This window comes from Petaurus breviceps, unplaced genomic scaffold, assembly GCF_028583685.1.
Source record: "Petaurus breviceps papuanus isolate PSGF00001 unplaced genomic scaffold, PetGlider_PUasm1.0 173, whole genome shotgun sequence".
NCBI classification, from domain to species: Eukaryota; Metazoa; Chordata; class Mammalia; order Diprotodontia; family Petauridae; genus Petaurus; species Petaurus breviceps.
The window spans coordinates 7938704-7964668 of NW_027185759.1; the positions used below are offsets into that span (position 1 = coordinate 7938704).

Genomic DNA, 25965 nt, shown 5'->3' on the forward strand with positions numbered 1-25965 from the left:
CTCTCTCTCTCTCTCTCTCTCTCTCTCTCTCTCTCTCTCTCTCTCTCTCTCTCTCTCTCTCTCTCTCTCTCTCTCTCCCTCTCTCTCTCCCTTCCTTTCTTCCCTTCCTGTGTTCTCACTCAAAGTGAGAACCTGAAAAGACCTTAGTCTAAAAGGGTCAGGGTATCCCATTACGCTCTGGGACATCTCCAATTGTCCTGATGAATATCTGGCCACTGGATCCAGATGACTCTGGAGGAGAAAGTGAGGCTGGTGACCTTGCCCAACCCTCCATCACTCAAATCAAAGTCAACTGCAAGTCATGTCATGATCTCCCTGATGTCATGGTCCTCTTCGAGAACAAAGGAAAAACACAACAATGGTTAGTGTGGAAATAAGTTTTGCATCATTTCACATGTATAATTGATAGCATATTGTTCACCTCTCAGTGGGTGGGGAGAAGTGGAGGGAAAGAAAGAATTTAAATTTTAAAATAAAAAAAAAGAATAAATAATAAATAAATAAAAGATAACAGGGGGGGAAGTACTGTGAAGCTGCAGTATTCTTATTTAATCTGATCCTCAGAATAACCATGTGAAGTAAATAAAGTTGTTAATAGAATATTCCCACATAAGAGATGGGAACACAGAGGTTTACAGATGACGAAAATATAAAGTTTTGTGTCAGAGACAGGATATGAATTGGGAAGGGGAGACAGTATTAGTAGTTGGTTGATCTGTAAAGACCTCACATATATGGTGGTGTTTGAACTGAGCTTTGAAGGAAATCAGGGGCTCTAAGACATGACAGTTAGGAGAGAGGGAATTCTATAAATGGGAAGAGCAGCCCGTGAAAAAGGAGATCAGCATTACAGTGGAATTATGCACAGACAATGGCCAAAGTGTAACATGCCCAGTTCAGATATTTTAGATCAATTAAGGTCCAGTCAGTGGAGATTATGTTCCTCTGCCTAATGAAAGAGAACAGAATTTGGAGTCATGAAATATAGGGCTGATCTCTACCTCTGGCTTATCCTAACCCCTAAGAATTATTGGTATTGTATTCCCTCATCTATAAAATAGAAATTCCAACATTGATAGGAGTGAACCCCTACTCACCCCTCGCGCTATTGTGAAGATAGTGTGATGATGGAAACAAATCTAAAGTCTTTTATTTATGCCAAATGTCACTCGTGGAAGTAACTAATGGAAGAAGCATGGGAATGTTGTAGTCAGCAAAATTCTTTTCTTAGACTCTCTGAAGTTCAAGACTGTTACAAGAGGGTGTGGTGGCAGTGAAGAAATTAATGTAGAGAGGGAGAGGGGGAAAAAGTGTTTCCTTTTTAACTCTTGTGGTGATGGTGGTGGACAATGGATATTGACTTCATTCATGGCTGTCTGATCAATAGTAGGGCTCGAAGTTCAATGGCCAATGAGAGAACCCCAGGGCATAATCTCTTGAGACATTTATCAGTTCTTTCATCTGCAAATTAAACCCACATCACCCTTATGTGATGACTACCTCAAGTCGTACTTATTAGAATAAGTCTGATTTAATTTGTTTAACTGGATATCTACCCTGCGGTCTTTCTATAGTAAGAGCCCATGCTTCCTTATAGAATGTCAGTTGTCCTGAATTTGCCAAATGAGGATGCTTTTGGAAGATGGACTTAGCAATCAAAGGACATCTTTTAACCAAGGCCTGAGCCAGGTGAGGATGAAAAGGCTCACCCATATAAACAGCAAGAACAATAATGGAAGGGAATCCCCCACTAAAGGAGAAAATGCCACCCTTCAAGCAATGCCTTCAGCAGTATTGAGTCCCAAAGTCTTTAGGATGGAATAGAACAATTTACTCTTGGAGGAAAGGTGGGGAGGGGGGGCTCCAGGTATGGAATGAGGTACACACCACTCAACACTGAGATGCTTTGGTTTTCTTGACAAGACCTTTTTGTAACAAGGGAGATTATATTGGGAAGTGAAAATGAGGTAAAAAACAAAACAAAGCTATCAATAAAATGTTGAGGAAAAAAGGTGAATTAGGAGGTTAGCTAACACATCATGAATTGTTTTGTTTTTTTCAGGCACAGAAACTCCACACACAGCCTCCGATGTTGTGGAAGGACTGTGATGTGTACCAGAGGAGGGTGTGGTTTGCCTTGCCTCAGTAGATCATGAATCCATGAAGCATTACTGATGCCTAGAAGGTCATAAAAACCAGAACTATTTTGGAGTCATGGGAATGGCAGAGGATAGCAAAACAAGAACACTTTAATTAGTTTTACTTCTTCATGTTCTTAAAAAACATTTACAATATAAAACTGTTTGTTTTCCCCCCAAATCTGTACCCAATAAAAATTTGTTTCCAATTGGAGATGCCAAGTTTCCATCCAGATCTCATTTTATTCCATGTGCAAGGCCTCCTCCAGGCAAAGATTTATGCTGAAGTGGTGATGAATTTATCATTAAGACAGTCTGACAACCCTTGCTGCTACCACATGGCCCATCTTTGGTCACAGATCATTTGAGGACAAATCTTGTTATAAGGACAATCAATGAATCTCAGCACTGCTTGACTGAGTAGGAGGGTATTTCCCTTGACCTCCTAGAGGTCATCATCAAAGATGCTGGGGAATCTCTTGTACCACTTAATGGGTTATCATCCTGGCCCCCCTTTCTCAAGCCCTATCTTTCTAACAATTTCTAATCAGATGTTGGAAGTCAAACAAAAGAGCCATACAAGGTCAAGAAGCAATCTGACCAAGGTTCTTCTATATCATATAACCCCTATCTCTTCAGGCAGGCAGGACTAATCTTTGATGCTTCTCAAGACAAAGGGAATTGTGTCCACTGTTAAATTACAATACAGAAGAGACAGGAAGAAGGTTGTTATCTCAGTAGAAGGGATTTCCCTTGGGAAAATCTGGAAGTCAGTAGATTTGGAAGTCAGTAAATCCGGGTTCTTGTCTCTGAAACTTTCTATCTATATGAGCAAGGGTAAGTCATAGATTCAGAACTGAGAAGCACCTAGTCCAATGCATTCAGATTAAGGTTCAGAGAGAGGTACTAACAGGAAGTCTGTCACAAGTCACAAGAGCCATCATAATGTCCGTCATTTGCTGGGATTTGAAATCAGATTCTCTTTCCAATCTGACACCATCCAAAAGGCGCGCCCTGGTCATGGTACTAAAGATTCCCAAACATTAGAGAAGGAAGCTTGAGTGGATTGACATTTGGGTTTTTGACTATACCTTGATATTGAGATTGATGCTGAATGTCTACCTTGAGAATTAAGGCACTGCCAAAGTAAAAGGTATGGATCCAGGGCCGTGACAGTGATAACCACCTGACTCTGCTTTGCTTATGCTGCATCCCAAACACTGTGTTCAGTTCTGTCACCAATACAAACCAAAGTGTACCCCCCCCTAAGGAGTCAGCTGCCCAGAAACCATGATATAGGAGGAATGGCTGGAAAAGATGGGGGTTCTCAGACTGGAGAGGACAATAAAACCAAACAAAACAGAGACGACAACAACAAACAGAGGGAGGGACGTGTAAGGATTGTGTTGCAGTACACCTGTTACCTGAGTATTAGGGAGGGACATGGGGGCTTTCCTTTCTCTCTCCATTCACCTTATCCCTGACTGCTACCTTTGTCCCACTGGCTTCCTCTCTCCTTCTCTCCTCTCTTGTGACTTGGCCAGAATCATAATGGTGTTGAAGGTGCCCAAATATTCGAGAGGGAAGCTTTGTGGCCCCTCATTTTGGGTTGGCAGAAATATACAGGTGTGAACTTTGCTGGCCACTGGTGGTTTCCACCAAGGCATGGATGCTGCTAAGGGGGTTCCTCGAAGCTTTCCGCTCCTCCTCCGCCCACTCGCTGCCAGACCCTGGCCTACAACGGGCCGCAGATGGCGAACTCCCGGAGGGAAGGAAGTGCTCGTGCTTCTTTTTCTGGGAATTTTTAGAGCTTGTCGCCCGGTCATTAGTCAGCACCGAATCAATCCTTTTTTATTGAGTGCTTTCCTCAGAGAGACATGCACTTTATTGAAGTGTGGATAGTTGCTGTTTATCCTTCCTTCTCAAAGGGGACAATTCACTTTATTGAAAGAACACAGGAAATCTGCCCCCAAAAGATGGACCTGAAGCAACAGCAGCCAGAAATGCACTGGAGGGAGGGTTAAGCCATCCCCACATAAGGGCTGCTCCCTTTTCTAGAGTTCTGTAAGGTTTGCAAAGCCTCCCTTACAAGGACCCACGAGGCTGATCCTCCAAAGACTGAGCTCCCCATGTGACAGATCAGCACACTAAGGCTCAGGACAGTGAAATGACTGACTCATGGTCACGCACGTGGCTAGCAAGCAGAGGGACCATTATCCAGACTTTGGTACCAGAGTATATTTTTTTGGCTTGTTGCCATTTTTACATCAGAGTAAAGGCAGGTAAATAGATATTGACTCTGGGAGGCCTGAAAATAACTGTCCTGAGAAGTTGATCACTTCTGCTTAGACACCCACACACTAGCAACATCCAAAGTCCATTTGTAAAATTTCAGTTTGCAAAGGCCCACTTCAGTTCCCTTTGGTCATTGCCCAATTCAATAATAAACACAGTTTATAGGACAGTAAAACACACCCCAGGGAATTCAATAAAGACTTTCTAAAGATAGAAGAAAACACCTACTGCTGCCTTGGCCTCCATACACAAGCAATGATTTATTGGAAATGGGACTCAGGGTGATTGACTCAAAAATGTGCTCATCACCCTTTTGGGGGTGCGGGGGAGTTAAAAGACCAGCCCAGTCTTCTTGCCCATTCTGGTGAAGACCCCAAGAGGTGCAAGCCTGATGTGGGGGTAGCTGAAGTCTTAGGTTCCCTGATGCATTGACTCGCTTTGGCTTGGGAAGACTCATAAAAACTTAATGTGTTCTATTTGATGTAAAAAGGCATGTTGGCTTCCGAGGGTCAAAGCTGATTTTATTTTACCTTTACCAGGGCTTATCATATGTAGATAGTGTATCTTATGACAGCAATGCAAACTGAGTCACACAGGATCACAGGCCTGGAGAAACTTTACACCATCTCAACAATCTCCTTCTACAATACTATTTCTAACCGGGCATCTTGTTGAGAAGAATGGAGGGAAAGAAGATACCAGAAACACGCAAATCTTAAGAGAACAACAAAACGTTCTTGTGGCGCACTCCCATAATTGGTGGATATGAAGTTCAGAGATTTCTCATTCTCAGATCAATAACTGAAATACTGTCTGATCAACATAAACTCCAGGCCGTCTTCTTGCTAGTTCTTTCAGCCATAAAATTGGAATAATCGTGATAATTAATGTTAATAAAATTGGTTGCCTCAGAATCATAAAGCATCTTTGATTGACAAGGACCTTACAGAACACCTAGTCTAAGGATCCTGGAGCTAGAGTCCCCTTTTGCCACAGCCCTGAAGAGTAGACCTCTACCCTCTATTTGAAGTCTTCCAGGCATGGGGAAATCACTACATGCTGAGAGAGCCCATTGCTTCATGTGGCAGTTTCAATTTTTAGGAAGTTTTCCCTGTGATTTTCAGCTTAAATGGCCCTCTCATAGTAGGGAACCAATCCTTTGTCCCCGGTTCAACTCTTTGAGCCCTCAAATATGACTAACATAATCCCAAGATCTAGAAGTTGAACATGGTGACAGCAGCCATCCAGTCTACCCACACACAAGACCCAAGTGGTCTTCTCACTTCTAACTGAAAATCAAAAAGAAGGAGAAAGTCAACAGCTCTAAAGGCAGCTCATTCCACTTCACATTAGCTCCCTCGACATCAGGCTGAACTGGGTCACTTAAAACTGTTCACCCATGCTCCTGGGTTCTCTGAGGTCAAGCATAATAATAATGCAACCATCCCACAACAGCCCTTAAAATACTCAGAGAGAATTACTGAGTTTCACCACCACCACCTTAACTTTTATTTTCCCCAGGCTAAATACTCCTGGTTCTTTCAAATGATTTTCATGTGACATGGCCTTTCATGATACTGGTGACCCTCTTCTGAATGCTGTCTAGTTCATCGATGTCTTTCTAAAATGTTGGACCAGAATTAAAGTGCTCCAAAGTCTGCTTAGGACAGAATGTAGTGGGACAATCACCTCCATAAACCTGGAACCCAACCTCTCAATGCAACTACAGGTCACATTGGATTTTTTTGGCCACCACATTATACTGTTAACTCATACTGAGCTCGGAGTTCACTGAAATACCCAGATCTATTTTCAGGCAGTCTGCTGTCTGACCACACTTTCCCTTCTAGTACTTGTGAAGTTTAATTTTGAACTTAAGTGTAAGACTCTCAGATAAATTGGATATAATTTCCCCCCAGGTTCTGAAGCTTAATTGGTTAATTATACCATCATTATCCATCACAGTACGGATTATATATCATATATATTATATATTGTGATATTGTGATAGCTCAACAAATATCTAAATGTATGACCTCCTCAACTTATCCCAAACAGGGCTGCTATTCAGGTCTATAAAACAGACAGGGGGTGCCCTGGAAATAACTCCAAGAATTGAACAGTTAAGGATACTATACAGTGTGCTTCAATGTCCCTAATATAGAGCCAACATTGTGTTGAAACGTTACCTTTTGGTGTTTTGTGGAATAATTCTTTGTGAAGGGGAACTCTGATGGATGTATCCAGTTTGCAATACCTTTGGATTACAGAAAGCCTTCCAGCAAAGTCCCAGTGTGGCACTGCCATTATTAGCGTTCCTATCACTGGGTCAAATTCCCTGAGTACCTACACAATGCCAGGTGTGGAAAAACCCAGAAATGTTGTTCCTGCTGACACTTTGGAGATGATGATTCGGTGTGTTTTATTATTATTGTATTATGTCTTGAAAAATAACAAAGCACGTCGTTCTCTTAGTCTTCACAGTCTTGTGAGAAGATTCAGTGAAAAATTAGAACATGCCACTTAAGCAGGCTTCATCTGAATTAGCTTTCTGAATGTGATTCCCTGCCTGCATTCCACTCTAACCATGGCCCAGAAGTTTCCCCAGACAGTGGCATCTGTTTATTCACTTCAGGTTAAATTCTGGAACCTCAACTATGAGGGGAAAAAAAAAGCACAACAGGGTCTGGTTTTCCATTTTTGTTCCCTGTGCAAAGCACATTTACAGCCATTTCAAATTGGAGTAGGAATGCTCACCACTGCTGCTTCCTATAATTTTAACTAGCATTTTTCTTCTGCTCTTTCCTTTATTTGATTCTTTTCTGTCCATGAACAGGTAAACATTCTCTAAATGGAAGAAACTGTAACATGCTAATCAAAAGGGACAAATGGCTAAGAACAGGAAGAGATGAGAAAACCTAGCAATATAATTGGCGTCATTTCAGAATGGGCAGACGCTTGATTATGTGCATTTCTTTCTGTATCACTGCACTACAAAGTTAAGAGCATCACAAACCAAGCTGAAATGAGAAAACTTAGGGAAAGATGTGTGGATTTTCTACTCCGCCTAGGCTATGCCTTAATTGGCTCAGTCCAAGCAGGCCTTCTTCCCAGAGATGCCATGAGTACCTGGAAGATGGAGCATTTGTCTACAGCCTCTTTGCAGGAGGGGAGGGACAACCTCTGGATAAACCTGGTGACCACAACCTCACTTCCAGCAACTCCCAGGGTATGACTGTGTAATGCCAAGCAAAGGCAACTTCCCAAGGTTCAGAATACCAGCATAGGTGTCTCCATTTTATTCAGTGACAAATTAAGAACAGAGAGAATCAACATATAGTATAATTCAAAATACAGCATTTACCAAGTGTGATTTAATCAAGTACTACCCCACCCTTGGATATTACATTCATTTAGTCCACCACAAAGCCCCTCTTCTCCAATGGAGATTAGTTTCCAATCATAAGTAAAGTACATTCCTTTGTTCAATCACAGAGCACAAAAAAGTGAAAAGTTCCCCACCCTTGGATCACAATTGAATCTACCCCAGAGTTACAACAAGCTTAACCACATCATTTAATACCCAAATGGAGGTCTTTTCTTCATCTTCACATGAGGCAAGTTCTCAGCAATCTTTGTTCCTGGGGAGACAAAGCTTAGCAAGGCCACAAGATACATTGCCAGTGTATTCATTTATTCATTCTCTGTCTGCAGAACAGTCCTAGGACCCCTGAAAACATTAGCAAAACCCCCTTCCAGGATTTCTGTAAACATACAACAAGAAAATCCTTCTTCAGGGCTTCCAAACCAACAGCAAGGTTCCAAGACCTCTGCAACAACAGCACTGTCCTTCATCAGTAGACAGAATTCACTCTCTGTCTGCAGAACAGTCTCAGGACCCCTGAACCAACAGCAAGGTTCCAAGACCTCTGCAACAACAGGGCTGTCTTTCACCAGTGGACAAATCTGGAAAAACAACATCAAAACAGAAAGACAGAGTACCAGCATAACAGCCATGTCTCCTCAGTCCTTGGCAGCTCTGGGTGGCGGCTCTCAAAAGTCCTGGGCAATTCAAACTGGCCCTCAGCAATCCTTTCCATTTCTCTCTGACTCCAAGATGCTGCTTCCAAAAAGTTCTTCTGCCTCTCTCTTGTCTTGTGTCTCTCTAAATTTACGTCACCAGCTCCTCCCAGTTCAGCCCTCTATTTTTTGAGGTCAACAAGTCCATCCCACAAGTAGGATTCACAAGCTCTGGGTTTTAACACAATCAAACCAAAAACCAAGGGAATACAGGGGGATTTTTAAGTTCCATTACTATTACAGACTGAGATCTGCAGTAGGAGCCTGAAAAGGCATCATCAGAGACCATCAGCTACTGAGCAGGCCATAAGCTCTTATGGGCTCAGGTGGCGTTTTCAGCCCTGCCACCAATCCAAAGTAGTGGCTTCAAAAGAGAAGCAATGATCTAGGAAATGAACTATTAAATGAACAAAATAAATGGTTAGGAAGATTGTGTCTGGGAATGGGATTTGGATTTCTAGAGCACAGCTTAAAACACTGGAATGACGGGCACTTTGCCAGCAATATACCACACCCAACACGTCCTGGTAAGCAGACATGTGCCTAGGCCTGCCAGAATTGGACCCAAAAGAATGGTACTTGAAAACGGAAGGTGGAGGAGTTAACATTGTGCACATTCATCTGCTGCCCGAGACACCGCAGCAAGAACAATGCACAGTGAAGGAGGGCCAGGGCCAGAGGACAAGAGCCCAGGTCCCATAAAGGCTATGCAAAGAACAGAAATGGAAACACCAAGGTCTCAGACATCTAAGCCTAAATGCACAAAGTCTAAGTAATAAACAAAGTAAAGCAGAAATCTGAATGTAAAGTGGTAAATCCTAACTCATGCATGTCTTTGAGACTGGCAGCATAGCGAGGTCCTGGTTAGTATAAGCAAGGAATCCTCATGAATTGCTTGTGTTTGTGAATATCTACATACATACATACATACATACATACACAATACATATACCTACATGTATATTCACACATGTATATGAATCCCCACTATTTGAAGTTACAATTATGTAAAATATAATAATTTCCCCAGCTCAATGGAAATGTGTAGCCGAGATTTAAAAAAAAGCACCTGCTCCAAAGGATCTAAAATTTGCACTAATGAGGACCTAGTTGTTTAGGGTTCATGATTGTGGTGTAGCTACGTGAGGTTATGCCTTGCTTTAAAAGTCAGGGGGCAGTGGCACACACAGCAAGGGTAGGGAAGAGGGGGGCATGGTGAATGCTGTCTAAGCACCCTAACCTGAGGGTATATGACAGACGCCCCTTAACCAAAGGAGGAAACAGATTGGGATTTGGGGACACAGATGATGACCCTGGCACAGAGGGGCATCTGAACAAGAGCCTCCTCTCTGCCCAAATCAGAAAAAGCTGATACATACTTGAGCAATCCTCAAGGATGATTTCAAACTACGAAAGGAGCAGAAGCAACATAGGAAACTTCCTTTCTGGACCTGATTCCATCCAAGAAAGAGGAAAGCTAGTGATGTTGAAATAATGGAATGTTTTGGGGAAATGGCAACAATGTTTTTAAGGGGCTCCTAAAACATTAAGAAGGGAAACAAAATGGAGTTTATCACCCCTGATTCTGGTGGAGAGGTTCCAAAGGGATCACAAAAAAAGATAGGGAGGGTCTTGTTGCCTGAAATTGTACAGAATCCCAATTAGGAAATGAAGCTCTCAAGAAAGGAATTCTGAAGATTCCAAAAACAGCCATGGTGTAGATAGAACCAAGAGGGATTATCATCTAAGAGGCTTACGTGTGCATACATATGGAGCATATTGATCAGTTGAACTTGTTAAACCTCGTTTTGAAAAGTGAAACAAGGCCAAGAACAGAGATTGAATATGAAACAATGACAATGCAGCTAAGAATAGAGCCAAGAAGACTAAAGTTTAGCTAAGCCTGGATGAAATTCTTGTTAATGATTGCTAGTGACAATTGGCTTTTTCCGTGTTATGGTGAGGGAATGAGGGAGATCAGAGAAAGGACTGTCCAAACAACTTAAATGATGAAGATGGGATAAAAGTGTGATTAAAACTCTCACTCCTAATTTTATTTATAGTTTCTCTTCTAAGATCTTGGGCTGGCAAGAGCTAATAATAAATGGGTAAAACCAATTTGAAATAAGTGTTAGTAGTGATGCAATAAGAGACCATCTAGGTTTTTGCGATGAATTAATTTCAACAATCCTGGATGACCTTTGTCTCTGAGACCCAGCCATATTGATTGGTGACTAAGGGAGAGCAAATGAACTTATTTTGTCTCCTAATATTTATCTGCCTTGACCCCAGACCACCTTTCATCTTCATACCAGCTCCAGCCATACACCTAATTCTTCTTGCTATTTTCCTGTTACAGCTGTCATGATTCTCCCTGACTGGGCTAGCACACTCCCTCCTCAGTGGGCCTGGATTATTGCACCCTGGGTCTTCTGAACCCTTCCCCCAATCCCTGTGACAATTCATGTGATCATCTTTGGAATGCTCACTCTAGAGCCCAGTTAGCCTGGCTGGTGCCTGAGTGAGTCCAAGCTAGCCCCCTTTAGTCTACTATACCTGGCTGGCCCCAGCCACCAAATCATCCTTCCCCTTCTGTTCCCATCCACCCTTCCATCCAGACAGTCTTGCCATCTGCCTGTCATCACATGCACATCCTCTGACTGATTCCTCCATTTCTCTTGTTTCAGGCACAGTAAACAAACACAAATTACGACTACTTGTGGAAAGGGTGTGTCCACTGGGTGACATCTGCCTCCAGTCACCATCCCAGTGACTTTTCAGACACTCTCCTCCCTGAGTACCATATTAACACCTAGCTTTTTCTTTCTTTATAAGAACAGAACATCCTTGAAGTCAATAGTTTCCTTTTATTTTTTATTTGTATTCTTAGTTTTAGAACAATGTCTACCACAAAAATGTCTTTTTTACCCATTCCTTCATTCTTATACTAAAGAAAAATAATATTATAAAGAAATAATGGAGATTACATATATATGTGTATATAAATAATGCCTAAGATGCTCAGGGACCTGTGAATATCATAAGGAACATGGAGAAAAAGGTACAGAAAGAATTGAGAAGAGCAAATGCTTTCCTTACTTCCAAATAAGGGCACACGTGGAGAGAAACAGCGTAGTGTCCTCAAAACTAGAGGCCAAAGAAGAGTGCTCTTAATTTCTGGAACTGTTAAAAAGGATGGATTATTGAAGGCATAATGCAAGAACCAAGGAAGAAATTTGTGTCCATGAAAACTGTCCCGGATGCATTCAGGCCACAGCTCCATCTGACTGTCTTCACAACTTCTTGTTCACAAGAAAGATCCAACTTGTCCTGCCTGATTGTGTAAGGAAGAAGCAGAAGCCAAAGTTAGAGCTTTGAACAGCAGAAGAGTCCAGCCCTGGGGGAAGAAATGCCTTCTTTCCCAGAGTCGAATGGACTTCCTGAAGGTCTTGGATTCCTCTTCATCAGTCATCTCCACATGGATTCTGCCTGCCTACAGAGAGGAGGCCAGTCAAGGCATGGGCTAGACTCGAGCCTCCAAAGTCCTTTCCAACTCTGAGATTCTGTGAGATGGTGAGTGACAGAGGTTTTCCAGTACAAGGTTACAAGTAGGCAGAGAATTCTGCCTGGGAAGAGGAGTGTTAGGCAGAACATCTCTGTGACATGTATTTCTTCTCTAGGGCCATGGCAACCTCTGTAAAGAAAGCCAAGACCCCCACTCTACCACTGTTTCCTGTATTGTCCTCTCTTGGAGGCTTTATCAAGACAGTGACAGGAAATTGAACCGTTTATGCTGAAAATCTTTTCTATCATGTCCTGAATTATTTCATTTCATGCCTATTTGAAAACAGTCATTTCTCTTTGGAGCAGAAGACAAACTGTCAGCCTCCATCCACACATCCCTGTTTACACGCAGGCAGCCAAAAATGTGACAGGAAAGCATTTCCCTGCTGTCTTCTGAAGTCATCCTGTTCACCAGAAGGTGGAAACTACAGCTCACGTTTCAGAAGAGGACAGATCCGAAGGATGGAGCTGGTGCGGGAGATGCTTTAGGAAATGCAGCAATTCCCAAGCAGCTTTCAATCTTGATCAGCAAGGGATCAATGATGTGCTGGGAGCCAAGGCAGATATGGCAGGAGCATGACATAGGCAGGGGACCAGAGGCTTCCACAACAGATGGGAGCCAGGACAAGCCCACCGAGTGAGACAAGACCCAACAGATTCCGTCCAAATGTGTTGCCTTTCACAAGAGGGGGGTGGCTGATGAGGGCAGGTCTGCCTAGCCAGGGCACGCACCAGGACGGTGAGCATGACCTTGGTTAGGTGGGACTGGGAACGGTGAGAGGAGGGAGATGAAGCAGAATATCGGTAGGACTTAGAACAGAAGGGAGCTCTAGAGCACACACACTGGGCCTTTATTAACCTCCTTCTGTGGCTCCAGCATCATGCAGGGATACAAAGATGGGAACATGGGCACTGGCTTTGACTGTGTGGAAGGTCACTTTGTGGAGAGCTTGTTCTGCTAGACTCCAAAGGGCAGAACTGGAAGTAAAAGATCACTGTGACATAAGGACTGGTTGACTGACCTGGATGGGACCAGAGGACGGGGGGAGCTTGTCAGCCTGACAAAGGAGCTCCAAAGTGTGGAGGGACAGAAGAAGCCCTCAGTGAGGACGGAGCAGGTGAGACTTCCCGGCCATGAAGCGACAGCTCAGCCTCCCTCACAGAGCTGGGACCCCAAAGGTGTCCTATTCTTTCCTCTGACACAATGACATCCATCTATAATATAGGAGTGACTGTGGTCGAGATATGACCCAGGGCAAACAGCATTGACTCCAAAGTCATTGGCAGCTAGGTCCAAGACTCACTTCTGAGACCACCAGAGGTCCCTTCATCTGTAAGGGGAGGTGGTTGGCCTACATAATAGCAACAGTTTGCATTTTGTATTTTCAAAGCTTTGTGAATATCACATTTGATCCTTGTGACATCATCAAGAGGCAGAAGCTTAATATACCTTCTTTATGATTTGAAGAAGCTGAGGCTGAGAGAGGTTAAGTGACTCACCCAATGTCACACAACTAAGTGTCCACAGCAGGATTTGAACTCAGGTCCTCCCAACACCAAATCCAGGGCTCTATCTGTGTTGCTAGAGCCCTCTTCCCAACAAACCTACATTGAGTTCATTTGGTATAACACCTTGATACGCTTTCACAGGCACATGTTGTTTCTCTGGTTAGACTTGTAAGCATCATGAAGGTCAAGATCTCATATCCCTGGTAAATAACACAGCAACTGGAATACCACAGGCACTTACGAGTGCTTGCTGATTGACTGCCGGATATACTGACAGACGGGCTGATAAGTCCATCTCAGATCTCCTTCAAAGTCCTTGTTACTCAGCGAGGCTGGTCCTCTGATGACGGGCAGACAGTTCGTCCTGAGCCTGGATACCCAGACTATGCAGCTGCTTGGCCCTTCTCCTGGGAGATTTCCTTCCATGTAATCGGTATATATATCTTAGATGGATTGAGTTATTTGCTCGTTGGCTAGACCTTTAGAAAGTGAGCATCTTGGGAGCAGAGATTGTCTCCAGTACCATTCTCTGTATCTGCAGAGTATAGCCCAGTGACTGGCACACAGTAGCTTAGCAGATGCTTAGGGACTGGACTGGCTGGCCCACTGTCAGACCCCATAAGAACTGAGGCTCTCCTCCTCTCCAGGAAGAGGGAGACACCTCTAAACCCCACACTGAACCTCTCTGTAAGTCCCATATTCCAACATGAGAATTCAGCAAGAGTTGACAGGCAGGACATGCCCATAAACAGTTATTTCATGGGAAGACAGTAGAATCCTGGCATGGGGCTTTGTACATGGTAGACACTCAAAAAATATTTATTGCTTTAATTTTAAAAACACAGCAACTGCAGAGCAGTATAAGGCAGAAGAGGGGACACAGCTTTATATGAGAGAGAAGGAGGGTAGAGACAGAGATGGAGCCCCAGAGAGACTGAAATGGAGAGACAGAGACAGATAGAAAGACAGCCAGGAAGCGGGTATGGCTTCCATCAGGCCAGAGGGCAAAGCCAACAAGTCATTTGATGGAACACAGCCTCTGCACCAGGAAGCATGCTTCTTCACAGACTCCAAGAGCTCTCAGGGAGCCACAGCCCATTCTGGATCCAGCTCTAGAAAGCAGCATTTCTCTGAGCAGTTGCCAAGACAACGGCCAGCTCCTCATGCCATTATGGAAGGATTAGGGAGAACAGACTGACCCTGTCAAATTTCCAAGGGAAATCCAGATGCTTCTGAAATGAGAGCAACTCTCAGACTTCTTTTCAAACACACACAATGACATAAGCCCAAACGCATGAACAAAACAAGTGGAGAGTCTAGCTTAAAAGAAATCAGACTTCCCATGAAGAGCGATGGCACATGCATGCCCTTCCCACATTATCTCCATCCCCTGACCCTCTCTCTTGTGCAGGGTGGGAGCCCAGGCCTAGGCAGGCTTCATCTGAATCACAATCTTTCAGAAAAAAATGAGTCCCGGTCGTACTCTTGAAAGACGAAGCAAACCCTGGGTGTCCTCGACCCTGAATGTTTTCGTGAACCCACAGAAATTCTCAGAGGAGCAAGTCCTCTCCCCCAGCATCCTGAAGAAGGTTTTACCTTTCCAGTGGCTTTGCTGAAACCCCGAAGGAACCATCCACATGGCAAGACCATTTATTTTGAGTGGGCATCTCCTCAGCAAAAGAATGGGAGCTGGATCCAAAATGGCCCTCTGGAATCTTATATCAGAATAACTCTCTAATTGTGCCAGGGGCTTAACAGATCCAAGGGCAAAAATCAGCCCGCTCTCCACCTAATCATGTGACTTCTTATTAAAATAGTAAGGAAATTACAGGGAGTTTGACTTTGCTTCAACACAGAGGACAATTATGATTGTCATAAGATGGAATGGGGTTTGTTATGAGGTAGTGAGTTCCCCAAAGCTGAAAGTGTTCAAGCAGAGGTTGAGTTATTCACTGTTTAAGATATTGTAAATAAGTCAGCTGGGCTGGGCCGGGATGAGATGCTGGATACATTCTTCAGAGTCTATTAAACATAGAACTGGCTGAAAAGGGTGGTCATTCAGAGGAAGGAGGAGACCACCTGCTGAGGTCCCCATCTCTCTCTGGCTCCACACTTTCCAGGAAGCTTGCCCTTCATTTCAATTCAGTTTATATTCACAAGAATTTATAAAGTTCCCACACCCGCGATGTTCTCTGAGACACAGCATGGGGCACAGTGCAAAGGGTACACTGCATTTGGGATCATCAGGCCTGGCTGTGAATCCAGACTTTCTCACTTAATGCCTGTAAGACACTCAGCCTCCCTTCTGTAAAGGGCTGAAGGAGGTTGGGACTACACGTCTTCTCCTTTCAGATCATGAATTGATGATCACTTATTAAGTGCCTACTATGTGACAGCTGAGAGGCATTTGTTTGGGTATTTCCTCTGCAATCTATAAAGAGACATTTTAAGGCACAAAATAGTATCATGGTGGAAAGATCTGTGAACTTAGAATCAGGAGACAGAGTGAGGGATCCTGGCTTGGAAGGCCTTTTTTTGGGGAAAGGCAATTGGGGTTAAGTGACTTGCCCAAGGTCACACAGCTAGTTTTTGTGTTAAGTGCCTGAGGCCAGATTTGAACTCAGGACTTCCTGACTCCAGGACTAGTGCTCTATCCACTGTGCCACCTAGCCAACCCTTGGCAGTCCCTTTTAAAGATGAGTCACCCTACTTGTGGGTCACTTATTTCCAGTTTCTCCTCCTGAAAAGGCAGGGTTTAGACCAGAGTATTGCCCCTCCAAATCCTGGACCTTTTTCTGTCTTTGCGTATTGGATCAGCGTTCTGTGATTTTACCCTGATGGGCCTGCAGCTCCATTACCTTTCTCAAAGTTAGTCCTTAAATCTCCAATACCAAGCACAGAGCCTTAGTCATCCCTCCCACTAATGAATATCAGTATTTGTGAAATTCCCCTGAAGCTGCTGTCTGTGCAGAAGAGGTGCTTTTTAGAAAGATCTTGAACTGTTCCATGGGAAAAAAAAAGTCATCAATTTTAAAATCCCTGTCCCACTCTGCAGCCATGATTAATATGGTGCTCGATACCCAGCAGGCTGTGAATAAACACCTTCCCATGAGCACTTCCCATGGCATATTGGACTCAAAGTTTTCTCTGTTTAGCTGCCAGCATCACAGATGTCAATCTTGGGTGCGAAGCCTTTAGAGGGGAGGCCCTGGGTCTGCTGGGCTCCCTTTGGGCAGTGGCTGGTGGGGTCCATAGCACATAGGCAGTTGCATGTCCAAAGACTGCTTCCACATTAATATGTGTTACATGGAAGGACAGCAGAGGGCAACCCTTACATGGTGCTAGAGGGACCCTGCTCCGTATTAATCTCCCTGGGAAGTAACAGAGGTCAGATTCCCCAGCTTGGAGACAGTGTTAGTTTTACTACCTGGAGATCATGTCCTAATCCTGTTTACGACGTGTGTGTGCATATGTGTTTGTGTGAAGGGAAGACAGATTAGAGAAAGAAGGGAGGGAGGAGCAGGTGCCCTGACTACAGGCTATTTGTGACGTCACTTGGCAGAGTTGGCTTGGGAACTGAGGCTGGAACAAAGGGAAACTGTGCGGCATGTTCAGTGGCCTCAGATCTACTATCTGTTACCAACCCGTGACTCGCCCGCCCGCCATCTCTGGTTCAAATTCCTTCCCAGAATGTGCCTGTCTATACTAAAAACAAACACTCCAGGGTGGGGGGTGGGGGGAGCACAAACTTGTTTTCTCAAAAGGAAGGTCTGAAGTTGAGAGACTTTCCTGCCAGGTGCAACACTGAGTGAGAATCAATGATTATTGATCAAGTGCCTACTGTGTGCCAGATGCTATGTGAAGTAACGGAAATGCAAGTCCATAGAATAAAACAATCCCAGCTCACAAGAAAAGACAACGCGGTTAGTCTGGAGAGAGGATCTTAACATCGCCCCTATTTTGGAGGTGAGATGGCTAACATTCCTGGAGTGTGTCCTGGTGCGTGAGGACTCTAGTGTGGCTGCATTCCTTTAGTCTTCCGCCCTCAGGTGAGCTTCATTCCCTCCTTATGGACCTCGTGGAACATAGCTGTTTATAGGTTATTTCCCACAGTATACTTCGAATTTTACCTGTATCCCCAGTGTTTAACACATTTCCCAACACACAGTCGGTGCTCAGTCAAAGCTAGTGAAATGACTGATTCTTCAATCCATGGAAACTTTCTAATCTCTGTAGATGCTTTAAAAAATAAAAAGGTGAATTACTTGGGAAACCTTCGTGATGTCTCACAAACAACCACGGAAGGAAGGAAACATGTTGGCAAAGAGTGGAGGGAGGGTGTTTCTGGGCATTTCTGCCATGTCTTCCAATGCTCGCATTCTGAACTTTGGACCTCATTAGGATCTAGTTTCACCATGAAAGTTTTGGACAGCAGCTAAAATTGTGGAAGTTAAGGTTTAATCTCTGCCACGAGACAGATCCCTCAGGAACAAAGCCAGTGAGACTCCAACAGGCAGGCTGAGGGGATGTTGGCAATAGAGATTCAAGGGGAATGGGTCAGTGTGCTGATGTTTTTTAGGGTTTATTGCCCATGCTTGCTGCCTATGCCATGTGCCACTTCTAAATCATAGTTTAAGAAATATACATTAAAAATAAGAAAAAAAAAGAGAAATATACATTAATTTTCTCAATGACCAGAATACATTTCATTTCGGTATCAGAAAATGTAGGCAGTAAAGAAGGAAGTAAAACTGCTATAAAAGGATGACAGACAGATGTCCCAGAGAAGGCAGGGCCCAGATCTGCAGGATCCTGGTCAATTTACTACCCTCTCAGCTTCTGTCCCAGTTCCCAGTTCTGAGAAGATAATGGTGGGGTTGGACTTCCACTCCCAGCCTACCTACACCTATCTCACAGATGGATCATTTATACCAAGCTGATTATTTATTATTTTCTCCATTATCCTGGGGGCTCTTTGAGGCTAGGATCCATCTCTAAAGGCCTTTCTGGCTCTAAATCCCATGGACAAGGTGAGTGTAGGAAGCTTCCCCCATGACCTAAGGGGAAGAACTGGCAAGGAAACCACAACCCAAACTGCATTTCCCAATGCTGCTAATATTTGGAATTCTACCATTCTTTTGGGACCTGGTCCCAGAATAAGGCATCGGAATGGTTCACCTGAGTGTGGGCAAGGTGATTGGAGCTCTCCCAAGCAACAGCTGAGGGGCAGAGGGGAAACGCAGCATTCTAAAACACACTAGTGTCATGGAGGATGGAGGCCAGGACTGGGGAGGGCCATCACGGCTAGCATGTGGGTTCTGGAAGGCAAGGATGCAGGTGTTCTATGAGGAGAGAGAGAGGGAGTGAGTGGGGTAATGGAGAACAACAGAAGACAGTTTGTCATATGCCAGAGAAGCTGATTGCTAACTGAAGAACTCCCAGCAGCCAATATTTTTGTTCCTGAGACATAAGAGAAATTGGTGATGGGGGACAAAAACCCAGGATCACAGACTTAGAACTGGACAGTGAAGCCCATACCCTGATTTTATAAATGAGGAAACCACACCTGAGAAACAGCATTGAATCCTAGATTTTAAAATGGAAGGCTCATTAAAAGTCATTGAGTTCAGCCCCCCTTCCCCCATTTCACAGATGGGGAAGCTAAGACCCAGAGCCACACAAATAGTAAATATCTGATGTAGGTTCTGGCTACAGTGGGAACAGGAAACACCTAGTTCACAATTACGCAACCTAACAAGGAGAGAGACTCGATCCATAACGTCCCCTTTTATCTCAGGCCCAGTTATGGTACCTGTTGAGGTACATGGCAATTACTAGTGATTATCACGTGGTAATAGCCCACATAACTCAGCTAGTCTATCCTCAGAGGTGCGCTTTGGCCACTTGAAGCCAATAAGAGTAATTGGGGAAAGGACAAACTCTTGGCGCAGAAGAGCAGTTCTCAATGGATGCATCAGATCAGAAGCCCTGAATATCGAGTCACAGAACTTCTCACTGCCTCAGTCAGTCCTCATCAGACAAATGAGGACATTACAAAAACTGACTCTGAAGGTTGAAGGTCCCTTCCAGCTATAACATCCTCTGGGTGACACCCTAGAAGCTCCCGGACAAACCACCAGTTCTCCCGACTCCCATGGAGGTCAGAGCTCTGTCCATCACAAGGGACTGACCTTTACCTCATCCCCAACTTGAATGATGCAGACATTGCGGGCAAATGAGGCCATTCTGAAGTCATGCTTTGCCCCCCAACTCTCCCAAAGAGAAAAAGTGAAGATATCCAGTTCCCTGTCTACAAAATGATGCACTCACACATGCTAGAGACAGAAAGAATTAACTACATCTACATAATGGAAAGGCAAAGTGTTTAAACAATATTAAAAGGAGATTTAGTGGCGTTAATAAAGAACTCCCTGAGACCAGCAAGTCACTGTTAAAATAATTAATGGAGTGTCCTGGATGTGTGGCTGGAAAATGACGGCTGCTGAAGGCTGCTCCATTTGGCCTGACCCTATACCGGCATAGACAGTCCAGGCAAAAATATCCTCGGTAACAAGTGAGCATTCCAGTCCATAAAAAGGGCTTTAAATTTTAAGTGATAGGGTGTAAGTCTGAAATCTAAAGGCTAAGAGGATATTAGAAGAGCAATAATTCTAGCTGATTAAAGTTTTATCCAAAGAGATAGTAAAATGCTCAAAATGAATTTGAGATTTTATTGGCACATGCTGAGTTCAAAATCTGGCTTACTAAGAAGGAGGGAGCCAAGCAATGCTTCTCTGAGAGGGAGGTGATATCTGTGGCTTTAATTTTTCTTTTCAGCAGACCCCACTGCTATGAAGGACCAAAAGAGGAAAGTTATTAGGCCTGAGGAAGGGACTACTTGATAAGGGAGATATGATAACTGTTTTCAGGTCTTTAAAGGATTGGCATTTGAAGAAGGGATTATACTTGTTATGCCTGGCCCCATAGGAGAAAATGAAGAGAAAGGCATATTGAATCTTGACATAAGACAAAATGTCCCAAGATTTGGCACTATCCCAAGATAGAATGGGCTATCTTGGAACATAGTTGGCTTCCCTTCTCTCCCAGAGAATCATGCATCATAGATTTACAGCTGCAAAGGACCTTTAAAGCCATCTAGGCCAATATTCACCCCCTTCATTTTATAATCACACATATACAGAGACCGGCTTCAGTCTGAGGTCATCTACCTCCAAATCCAGAATTCTTCCTACTACATCAAATCTTCAAGAAGAAATTGGATGACTGACTACTTGACAGGAAGGTTGTCATGGCAGCAAGTACATTAGTAGAAAGAACCTTGCAACAGTGACAATTCTAAAGGGATGAATTCGAACCTTTTTGGGATGGTCACTCCCTATGTGACCCTGAACAATACTGGACAACCTTGAACCTTAGTCTCTACAGCTAGAAAGCTTGTAATAGGAGACCAATAAAGGCCCTTCTGTCATTAGACCTGGAGTTCCGTGCTCAGTGGTGATTCTTGGACAGGATGGTTTGGATTAAATGTTCCCTAAAGTTACTTCTAACTTGGAGACTGGGTGATTCTGGGAAGACCTTTGAAAAGGCAAAGAATCAGAAAGTCTTTGTTTATTGAGAAGACTTGGCTAATGGGGAGGAAGACAGCTCTCCATGCCCAGGAGGCAAGCTGGTGATGAAGTAATTATTCAGCACAAATAGTTCACCAGTCTATTAAAGGGCCCAGGGTGGGACCTCAGTGGCAGCTGAGCTTATTCTTGGAAGCAGGAGTAAGGTGTCCCGGCAGCAGCCAGCACCACCGCCCAGCTCAGCCACGGATGCCACCAAGGGAGGAGCGTAGATTTCCCATTGATGGGCCCTCAGTGCTTCATATCTTAGGAGCTGGGCTACTGAGTCTGGCCATTTCATGGAGGTGCCCAATGGCGCTTCTAGCATTCCCTCCTTAGACCCAGGGGCATTTTTTCTATCTGTTCCTTGAGGTCAGGTCGTGCATTGCTCCATTTCTTGGTCCTGACTCCAAGTGCATTTAATAAAGATTTCTGCAATTCATGGATGTACTACTCTGTATTTCCCAGACCAGTGTGCTGAGAGGATAGACACAGTGTCCTTCTACAAAACCCGTAGCTAGTCCTGATGATGTCAGAGACCAGGTCACGGAGGGAGCACAGAACACTGGGCTTGGAGTCAAGTACCAGCTCCACCATTAACTTCAGTCAATTAACATTTTCACTGTTGGAATTATCCATACGTTGAAGGGGGTCAGACTAGATGACCTTGAAGATTCTATCAGCCTTCACCAATTCTCTGGGCACTGTGTATTAATTCCCTCTTGATGAGACCCGAGAGGCACGAAATTTGGCAATCTTTGGTGAGAATTCTCTACTCACCCCTCCCAATCCATGGAGGAGGAAGATGAATTGCACCACCCTGTCCTGTAATCAATTAATGAGGCTCTTTACCCCAGAAAACCATATCCTTGCTAAACATGGAAGATTTCAAGCAGTAAAAAGTCAGGGCATCCATTACACATTGCCTGTTCTAATTTACTGACGAATATCATCACAATACAGATACTTGGTCACTGAGATATTTCTTATCTGACATCTCTTAAGCTGGATTGTTATTATTATCCTCAGTCTATGAAGGAAGAAACCGAAGCATAAAATCAACCAACTAGGTCACCTAGTGCCTCAGTGGCAAAACGAGGCTTCTTGAACCCTGGGTTTTCAATCTACCAGCTGAGCCCACGTCTATCTGCCCAGGCATCAAGGCTGTGTATCCAAGATGCCATTGTTACTCATTAAGTTCTGTTCAGGGGAGAAAAACTGTGCAAAACAAAAACCAGACCAAGGAAGGCAGGTCATCTGATCCTCAAAACTCCATGTCCTCAAGGCCACAAGTATCCTTACTTCAGTGTTATGGATGAGGAAAATGAGGCTCACAAGGATCAAGAGACTTACCCACAATTACAGTGCAGGTCACAAGTAGCAGAAGAATGACTTCAACCCAGGTTTTCTTGAACCCAAGTCCAGGGCCTGAAGGATGGGACTAGTCAGTCAGTCAAGTGTCATGTTGCAGGTTGATAAAACACCAGGACTGGAGTCAAAGAGACTCCAGAAAGTCAGAAAGAAAGTCAGAGTTCAAATCTAGCCTCAGGCATTTACTAGCTATGTAACCCTGGGCAAGGCACTTAAACTTCAATTCTGTTTGCTCTTCTTTAAATTGGATCATACTAACACTTGCCTCCCAGGGTGGTTATGAGAATCAAATGAGATAACATTTGTAAGGCTCTTAGCACAGTGCCTGGCAAATGGTCAGTCAAGTTAGCTATTATTATCATTATCATTATATGTACCTACTATGTGCCAGGCACTGTGCTAAGAAAGAAAAACAGAATGAAAAAGAGAAGCCAGACTGTGCAATACTAATCTGGTATAACGGGCAACAGAGGATGAAAAGATACTTAATCACTGAAGTGTTAGGATGCTTAGGATGTCTTGGGAACAAAAAATCCCGTAAGGGTATGATACTGAAGTAAAGGTCATCTATCTGGAAGCTGTTTCATTGTCCAGACATGTGACCACTACTGGCCTGGACTAGAAGGTTGACCATGAACATATAGAGGAAACAGAGTTTGGAATATCATGGAAGGAAGCCCAGTAAATTTTTGTCTTTGATGGTGATGGGGAAGGAAGCCATAGTGCTTAGAGAGAACTCAAACCTTACAAGTTTAAAAGATCAGGAAAATGGAGACTTGCTGACCAGAATGGCAATGTTGGGCAAAAGAAGATGCACTTTGGGATATACTATCAAGAGATGGCCAGAAATCCACAACCAAGTATCACAAAAATAGCTAAAGGGTTGGGATTAGAGCCAAAGTAGCCAGAGAGACTCAGACTTGGAATTATAGGAAGAGAGTTGAATTCCAAATCATGAGACAATCACTTCTAGTCTAGATAGAATACTAGACAACTCAAAAGAATATAAACTCCTTAATGGCAGGAGGTATTTATGTTGACTTTGTTTTTTGTATTCCAGGCCCCTGGCACAAAACTATATAATAAATTCTAAATAAGTGTGTGCTGACCACTGACTGGTACATAGTAGTTGTTTAATAAATGCTTGTTGATTGAATCAGTTTTGGACAGAGATATTCACAGTTAGGGGGCTCATGAACCAAAAGAGTTAGACAGACAATGAAACAGGGAAAACACAATGCTAGGGAAAGCAGATGTAGAGAAAGTTTCAAGCTGGACTGATCCTCAAAGTCAAATTCGAAAGAAGCCACTGGAGCTGATCATGGAGAGAAGAGAAAATATCACACTGGCTTTAGCCAAGGAGGATCAACTACATGAGTTTTTAAAGGAAGACCAAAGGGGTGGGGCAGGAAGCACATCCTCAAAGTAGAGAAGGGATAAGATATTTGGGAGACACTTGAATATCCTTTGAGTCAGTCTGTGGTGGTTAAAATGACTAGCTAGTTTATATCTGAACTCAGCTCCTTGCTCCCAGGATGGTTCCATTGGTCCTCTAAGTGCTATTGAGATTTGCCAGATGGTAGAAGAGGCAGCATGTGGTTCCAAGACACACACTGGGGTGCGCGGGGTAGGGGGGGGGGAGTTCTAACTTCACTCACTTAAGACATGCCTACAATCACAAATCTTAACCAGTGACCATTTAGGAAACATTCTGATGGATGAGTGGTGCAAAGAGAATGCAAAAGCAGATGGAGAATGGACACTTTACAAATAATCTTTCCAACTATGAAAAGATGAATAACACAGGTATAGTTGATGATGGTCCTTTCCCTTCAAACAATTTTTTGGGGGAAGAAGTCCTATATAGACATCTTTCATTAAATGTGTGGTCCTAAGATAATAGGACAAAAGATTTAGTGTTGGATGAAATTTCAGAGACCATTCTGTCCAACTAATGCATTCTGCAGGTAAGGAAACTGAGACAATAAAGGTTAAGTGATTTGCCCAGAGTCACAGAGCTAGCCAGCAGGAAGGATAAGAACTCAGGTCTTTCAGATTCCAATTAATATGTGGCTTGTCAGAAGCCGAAGATGTCACTGGTGGTTAAATATGGTAATTAAGCACAATGTAAAGTCTCTAAGGGAAATGACTATATCCTTTTGTCTTTGGATCTCACGTAACCAGGACAACGCTTGGCATGTAGTCCATGGTGCAGTTAGGGAGCACAGAGGGTAGAGTGCTAGGCCTGGAGTCAGAAAGAGCAGCGTTCAAATCTGGCCTCAGATACTCACTAGCGTCATTGCCTCAGTTCCCTGATCTGTAAAATAACAACAATAACAGCACCTACTTCAAAGCTTGTTGTGAGGCTCCAATGACGTAAACCTCTAAACACGGTGCTTGGTGCATAGTAGGTGCTGTTAGCTATTATTATTATTATTACTATTATTATTATTTACTATGACCCCTAATACATTCTGATTTACTGGTTGGTTATTCAGGGCAAAATACCTGTATTTCTTCATCACCAGAAGAAATGAAATCAAGGTCCAAATGTTAAAAGCAAGAAAAAAAAAGATCATATATTATTTACTCTTCATGTAAAAATGTCTTCGATGCAGCACAACTTGTGAGGCCCCAGGCTGGGACCTGTGGTGGGCAGGGTGAAGGTGCAGGCTTGGATGGTGCTGGGATGCTGTCTGGGGGTCTACCTTCTGGAGACTGACAGAGCTTCCACCAGTCCCCAATTCTCACTGCCACCAAATCTCATCTCCTTAATAAGAAGATGAAAAGATGTTACTGTTGCTGTTGCTATTGCTGCTGCTAATGTAGGAACTCAAAGATGAATGAACAGAATGTAATTAGAACAACATCCTCAGGAATGTGTGCAGACCACCACCGATTCAGAAAGTACTGTCAGGAAAACCGATCCAATATCCACCCTTGTGATAGTAATGGCAATTAAAGATTCCCCTGTATTGGCTTGGTTTTCAAATTGATTGTGTTAAAACCCAGAGTTTGTTAATCCCACCTGTGGGATGGGCTTGTTGATGTGAAAAGAAAGTCCTGAACTGGGAGGAGCTGGTGATGTAGATTTGGAGAGACACTAGAGAGAGGTGGAAGATCTTTTTGGAAGCAGCACCTCATGGAGAGAGAGAGAGACTAAGAGAATTGCTGGTGGCTGCTTTGAATTGCCCTGGACTTTTGAGACCTGCCCCCTGAGCTGCCAAGGACTGAGGAGACATGGCTGTTTTGCTGGTACTTTGTCTGTCTGTTTTGATGTTGTTTTGCCAGATTTGTCCACTGGTGAAAGACAGTCCTTTTGTTGAAGAAGTCCTGGAACCTGGCTGTTCGCTAAGAAACCCTGAGACTGTCCTGCAGACAGA

At 43.7% G+C, this 25965-nt stretch overlaps 1 protein-coding gene and 1 long non-coding RNA gene across 16 annotated transcripts in view; one reads left to right on the plus strand and one right to left on the minus strand.

The window, feature by feature from the left end:
- Positions 1-2352, plus strand: part of LOC138157659 (uncharacterized) — a 13832-nt gene extending 11480 nt beyond the window's left edge. Inside the window, exon 3 of the long non-coding RNA XR_011167428.1 lies at positions 2063-2352. This is a non-coding gene — a long non-coding RNA (uncharacterized lncRNA). The remainder of the gene's footprint in view (positions 1-2062) is intronic.
- Positions 1-25965, minus strand: part of LPP (LIM domain containing preferred translocation partner in lipoma) — a 704807-nt gene that overhangs the window by 66812 nt on the left and 612030 nt on the right. The window lies entirely within an intron of this gene.